Here is a 7,048-nt window from a genome sequence, read left to right as displayed (position 1 = left end):
GAGCAAATAGTATTATCAGTATAAGGAATTCTTGAACTTCGCCCAGAACAAGTGTTGGAAACAAGAGAAAGAACCTTAAGAAACAAGACAATCAAGAACCACTTGGTTCAATGGAAAGGTTATCCTATCAAAGATGCAACATGGGAAGAAGAAACCTCATTACTCAAAGATTACCCTGAATTATTCTCGAGATAAGGACATCTCGAATCCTTTAAGTGTGGGAGTATGTAATGTACCACCTTTTTTAGGTGACATTTGTAAAATATTTACATCTTGAAATTTAAGACCAAGATTTCTTTGAATGGGAAACGTGTCATCACAAGATTGTTATGCTCTTCTTAAGCTTTCTCTAGTATTTTTCGGTGTAAAAATCGGATTTCGGGCATTCAATTTAGGACCAAAACATCTTGAAATTATGCGAACAATAAGGCTTTGTAATGAAGGAGACCTAGGAGAGAGAGAAGGAGAGAGGGGAGAGACTATAGAGAGGAGAGAGAAAGGAAGGAGATGAAAGAAGAAGAGAGAGAAAGACTAGTAGAAGAGAGAGAAAGATAGGAAAAGAGAGAGAAAGAGGAGGGAAGCCATGAAAGCTAGAAGGAAGGATAAAAGAGAGACTTGATTATTGATAATTGATGCCCTAATTGGGTCTCTCAACACCTTATATACCCTGTTAGTATAACTGGGTATTCTCATGCTAATCTATGTCCTACCTGTCTATCCCCACTCTTTTACATTCCATCCCGACCCCGAAGGTTTTTGCCCTCAAAAACAAAAAGAGGACCTATGGCTCACAGCGAAAAAAGGGGGGGTTCAGAGCACTACTCTGCTGAGCATTACAAAGGAGAATATGGGTATGGTGAAGTATAATCTCATGTAAAATTGGGGCATACAATTGTGTATATGATGTATATGACATGTGCAAGTTGATAGCATATGAGTTTGGCCTCCAATTCTTGACAATTAGGGGCTGACAAACAGTGGACAGCATGCTGTCCAGAACACACCTGTTGGAGAACACTGGCCATAACTTCCTATGGGCAACTCCAATTGAGGCGTGTGATATGTCAAAATGAAGCTCATGAAGCGTACTTTCAAGCCATATAGGTGACACTTGACTGTCATTAATACATGGTAAAAATTATTCTGAAATAGTATGCTGTCTGTAAGTTGTCTGCATTTCAGACTGGGGTAAATTTAGCTACTACTCAATCAAAATTGCATCCTTGGAGTAGGGAAAGAATTACACTGGTGAAATGCTGATCAGCATAGGGCTTTTCCAAGACCATTCCATTCCCCGGGATCAAATGGATAACCTCCATAATAAGCCTCAAGAGCGCAAGGGTCATCCATACAAGCATGGGTCACCATACTACCACCAGGGTCAAAAGGATAATTGTGATCCAATGCATCCACTGTATCATAGAAGTAATTCATGGTGTCATCGTGAAGCACTGATGGTGGCACAAGATCCTTACCGATCCATACAGTAGCATGCATTGACTTGTCCATAAACTCATTGGGAACCACTAGGTCAAATCGGACTGGAGCAGATGAGGCTGCAATCAATACAGCATTCAATGCATCAATCCCTAGGCATTTCATGTCCATGAGTTTCACATGTGTGGCCATTACTGGGCATTCAAAGGTAAGGGCCTTGGGCTAATGCGGCATCTGTTCATGAGCCCGTGGCAGTGAGATGCTCTCATCATGGCATCCTTCTTGAGAAGTATCATGTGGCTCATAAGGATGCGCATGTTGCTTATAGTAATAATCAAGTGGCTGATGATATCGAGCACTCCATTATTGATAATGATGTTGCTCACCATGTACATACTCATATACATTTGCGTGATGTTGTCCATGTACATAATGCTGTCTAGATGGTTGTCCATGTATGTGACCAGAATGTAGTTCATATGAACATATATAGTCATCAGATGCATGCTGCTCAAAATATTCACACTCACCATATGCATGCTGACTATAAGTAGGTGCATGCACTTGCCTTTGCACATTGAACCCATGCCAATGGTCATGGTACTCTTAATGTCCATGAGAATGCCCATATATGCCTTGCTGACCAAAATGTCCATGGGTGCCATGCTGCCCATGCATTATATGTGGACCAAACTGATTATTAGGGCCTTGCTACCCAAAATTCCCATGCTGCCCATGTGCACTTGCATTGGGGCCTTGCTACCCAAAATTTCCATGCTGTCCATGCAATACATGCAAACCAAACTGAACATTGGGACCTTGCTGCCCAAAACTGCCAGGTGCATGCTGTCCATGTACACCCTGCATACTATGCTGCCCAAAATTTGCATTTTGCCCTTGCATATAGCTTCCACTATGGGGGAGCTGGGGTGCCAAGGATGGGCTTGAAGGATTCGTAACGGGGGAGGGAAGGAGGGGTTCATCGTGTCGGGTGGAAGGCTCACCCGTCTCATAAGTGCTATGGGGAATGCCATGGGTACTACTGAGACCTTGTGGGCTACGCTCGGTCTCCAAGGGGGGAGGGCGGTTAGCCTCACGGGGAGGGACATACTCATAAGTGCTATGGGGAATGCCATGGGTACCACCGAGACCTTGTGGGCTATGCCCGGTCTCCAAGGGGGGAGGGCGGTTAGCCTCACGGGGAGGGACATACTCCTTGGGTCGATCTGAGGGGGGCGATGGCGGGGATGAGGGCGCCCATGCACTCTATGAGTAAGTCCACCTTGGCCATCATCTCAGAATGATGGTGATCCTGGCAGGTTTCCATCTCCCTATGACATTGCTCCATCTCTCGATGTCGTTCAGCATGACGGGTCTCATGTTGGCATAAGGTTTGGTTGAGCATAGATAAGCGGTCTATCTTAGGGGCACCCTCTTCAAACATGTCTTCACGATCCTCCTGGGCTAAGCTAGGATCGTTCATTGATGCACGGGAGTCCCTTATTTCACGCTGGAAGTCCTCCTGGGCCTTTGCTTTACCCTTGTGGCTTGCCATCCCCAGTGCAGTCCACTAGACCTCTTGTTACAGAAATGACGATATCTTGAGCTAGAAAGCTTCGATCGCCAAATTTTTTGATTCAAATGAAAGCCCTCGATCCCCTCTACAAGGCTATGTAAAAATATCTCTGACAATAAATGATGAGGGCTTTGCTGTAATCACTTTTTGTGGGCCGACTGTGTAGGACTATTGCCTGTCCCACAGTACCTCTAGGCACAAAACTGAGTGTATCTCCCAAACCGTAGGGCAGAATGGGGAGGTTTTTAGTTCAGATCGAAGGGGAGGATGCCCTCTTCGAATAAAAATATAGATGTGCACTCACTCACACAAGAAGGCTTTTTTGTAATAGACTTTTGTGGGCTGACTGTGTAGGACTGCTGCCTGTCCCACAGGATCACTGCATACAAAAGTAGCTATAACTCTCCAATGGGAGCTCGGATCGGGGAGCTTTCAAGCTCTAGTTGAAGATATCGATACCCTCTACGCAAAGAGCATAGGTATGTAATAATAGGTCTTATACGTAAAATTCTATAATAAGAAATGTGTGGCTAAACTGTGTAGTCCAACGCCCTGTTTTTAACTCTGAGAGGCATGTTTTGAACAGTCGATACCCTGAAGGGTCTAACCAACTTATCAAACTGAATGAGGACCTTTGGGAGACCTATGAGTTGGAAGTTGTCCTGTAAATCATTGTAGGTTGAAAGGCACTGCTAATATGATCCAAACCATTGCCACCATGGCCAAATGCATTTGCCAATAAGAGCATAACCTTGTCAAACATGATCATCTCAAGACCAATCATAAGCATCATTACCAAGATTGCCAATCAAAGGCGTAGGCATATCCCATGAGTACCATTGCCACTTGCATAAACATCTTCATACCAACATGAGCATATAAGTGCCACTATCAAGAGAATCAAAGTGCCAAGCCTTTTGTTACTTCAGAATCGTGAGCTACACGTGCTTGCTGCTGCAAAAATGTTATAGCTCAAGTAGTATGTCAGGAGGCAGATCTGGTCTTGCAGAAGGGAGGATCAACTCCAGCTTCTGAAGCAAGACAGTGAAGTGGAGTCAGCAAGATGTGTGATACTGCCTTTTCAGCACTCCTTGCACGCAATAATTGTGCCCTTGCTTGCCTTGACATGAATTATATCTGTCCCAAATGCTTCTAGAAACTCTAAAATGAGTTTCCACCCCATGTACAATAGCTATTTCTGTCCTCCAACTTGTTCATAGGAAATCTACCATTTGCTCTTTCTGGCTTGATCAACTTGGCTACATTGAATGTCAATGGTAATCAACTGTCAAGCAACCTTCCTAATATATTTGCCGAGTTAGAGCTTTTGACCACCTTGGATTTGTCAAACAATGAATTGGATGCTGTGTCTCAAAAAGGTTCTAATCGTTGTGTTGAAGCTCCAGCTTCAAAGCATTGACCTGAGCAATGGACTCTTGCGACTCTTCTTTCTAATGAATACACTTCTGTCCAAGCATCATTGGAAGCATTGCTATCTCCCTTTCAGAAGACAAGTCCTCAGGAGGACTTTTGAAGCTACAGCAGCAACAACAGACCTTAGCCTTGGCAGCACATATAGTCCTATGGGTGAAGGGAAATAGCGAGGGATCCCAGGAGCTGGGTCTGTAGATCTTGAATGGGGTGAAAGGATCCCTTCAAACAACAGAACATGTACTCTGGTCATACTATGTTCAAGATTGTAACTCTACTTTCTCTTCCAAGTCCTCGTACTGACTCCTTACAATGAACTCCTCTAGAACAGTGCATGATGATATATTCAGACAGAATCAGTTGTAAACCAAACTTTGCCAGTGTTGGCTTGAAAACCAATAAGACTAGACTAAAAATGCTAATACAGAAGTTAGCTTTGCTGCCATCAAGTTGGTTTTGTGATCCTGAATTTCTTTCTTGGACTTGTCTCTATGGTTTTAGGCTGAGAGGATGGTTTGACCCTGCCAGTAACAAAGCTATGAACTGCAGCTGCATTTACTTTTGCAAGCAACTGTAGCTTTTGATCTTCATCTATGGGAGAAGAATAGCATTGCTTTGAAGAACCTGAGAAAATTGACGATGCTTGTATAGCTTCCCTTTTCTGCTTTCTGTTGGCTTCAAAGTTCCTCGCAAACTTGACTTTAAGAGCCTCTTCTACCTCTTCTTTTGAGGGAGGGAGAAGTCTGATGCCCAGTTCCAACTTCTTGGAATAATCTATTTCTGCAGCTACTCGCTCCTTTTGTGCTCATAATTGAGCTCTAAGTGACCTATTAAGTAAATAGTCCTTCTCATGCTTGACATCTGATACACGTTGCATGCGTACAAGTAAAGGTTATGTTTCCTTAGCCTTCTGTACATCTTCTCCCAAGTGTTCTAAATGATAGAAAGGGTCTGCCAATTTGCCTCTGTTTTCCTCCGATGGAAGCACGAGTGTCTAAGAATCTTCTGGATCAAACCATGGCTTCTCTCTGCAACATCTAGATGAAGCGAACAAGCAACCGTCCCAGCTAATAACTCCAGCCGTGATGGAGATTGGGATGTGGTGGTTTGCCAAGATCTCCTTTCAAAAGAAAGTGGTTTGGGTCTGGAAAGAGCACACATGGGCATCTTCACAGAGCTTGGAACCCCTTTATGCAAGATATCGTCCAGAGAAGATGATGGAGCATCTGAAACTCTTTGCAAGTTGGATTAACATTCCAAAACTCATCCGTGTTTGTGATGAACACATGTACCAGGGCTGCATTGCCAGCTCAAATTGACACACAAAGTGAGTTTCCTGCGGCTGAAATCCACGTTCCTAGAGAGAACCCTTTGAAGTTGGGGATCGAATCATCGCAGAAAATGTATTGTACAAGAAGAAGATTTCATTGCAGAGCCAATCGCTTATGATATGCATCGAACAGGGAGCATTGCTAGTCAAAAACATACTGGGAAGGTCAGTGTTTCGATATCGGCCACCCTTGAATCTTGCATTTTCACTCTGACTGGCCTCCTCCGTGCCTTACTCACTGCTCCTCATTGATGGCCTCCAAATGCATCCTCAAGGAGCTCAAGGATTTGTAGAAAGATCCTCCCACCTCATGCAGCACAGGTCTAGTAGCAGAAGATATGTTCCATTGGCAAGCAACAATTATGAAACCTGTAGACAGCCCTTATACTGGGGGTGTATTTTGGTGACAATCCATTGTAGTAGCTGGGCTGCCCACGAGATCTGTCCTTTGCTCTGTCTTCCAAGAAAGCTGCCATCTCTGCCTGTGTACCTGAAAAGTAGAGTTTATGGTTGGAAAATGAGACTAGATTTGGGGAAAAGGAGAGAGAAAGGAAGGATCTAAAAACTAGGCTTTGATACCAACTGTAATGAAGGAGACCTAGGAGAGAGAAGGAGAGAGGGGAGAGATTGTAGAGAGGAGAGAGAAAGAGGAAGGAGATGAAAGAAGAAGAGAGAGAAATACTAGCAGAAGAGAGAGAAAGATAGGAAAGAGAGAGAGAGGAGGGAAGCCATGAAAGCTAGAAGGAAGGATAAAAGAGAGACTTGATTATTGATAATTGATGCCCTAATTGGGTCTCTCAACACCTTATATACCCTGTCAGTATAACTAGGTATTCCCATGCTAATCCGTGTCCTACCTCTCTATCCCCACTATTTTAAAGGCTTCGGTCAATTTAATCAAAGAATTATGGCAAAAAATCGGAGATTAAGATTGGAGAAATAGATAAGCTAGCACCAACATGCATTGGTCGCATGATTGGGGTTAAAATGTGGTGCACATCTGGGAAAGGTGGATAAGATTAGGTGGTGATGGCCAAGAATGGAGGAGAGAGAGGGAGAGTGTGTGTGATAATGAATGGTTGAAAAAAAAAACCCTCCCCTATGCGTGTGCATCAAGAGGAGAGGAAGGGGACTTAAAGTAAGCCCCCTTTCCATGCATGGATGCATGCAACCACCCCTAGTCAAGCACACACATGCACACACAAGAGTGCCTGCACATGACTATTTATACAGGGGAAAACCCTTGCCCTTGGGAGGAGAGAAGAGGACGTCGA

General features: G+C 43.9%; 1 pseudogene; it reads right to left on the bottom strand.

The window, feature by feature from the left end:
- Positions 1-4,889: 4,889 nt before the first annotated feature.
- On the bottom strand, positions 4,890-6,250 carry LOC148017710 (uncharacterized; annotated as a pseudogene).
- Between the last annotated feature and the right edge of the window lie 798 nt (positions 6,251-7,048).

This window comes from Lygodium microphyllum, chromosome 21 (assembly GCF_053477565.2).
Source record: "Lygodium microphyllum isolate KBCC chromosome 21, Lygodium_microphyllum_v1.1.10, whole genome shotgun sequence".
NCBI classification, from domain to species: domain Eukaryota; kingdom Viridiplantae; phylum Streptophyta; class Polypodiopsida; order Schizaeales; family Lygodiaceae; genus Lygodium; species Lygodium microphyllum.
Note: the sequence above shows the minus strand (reverse complement) of the source record. Positions and strands in the feature narration are given on the sequence as shown.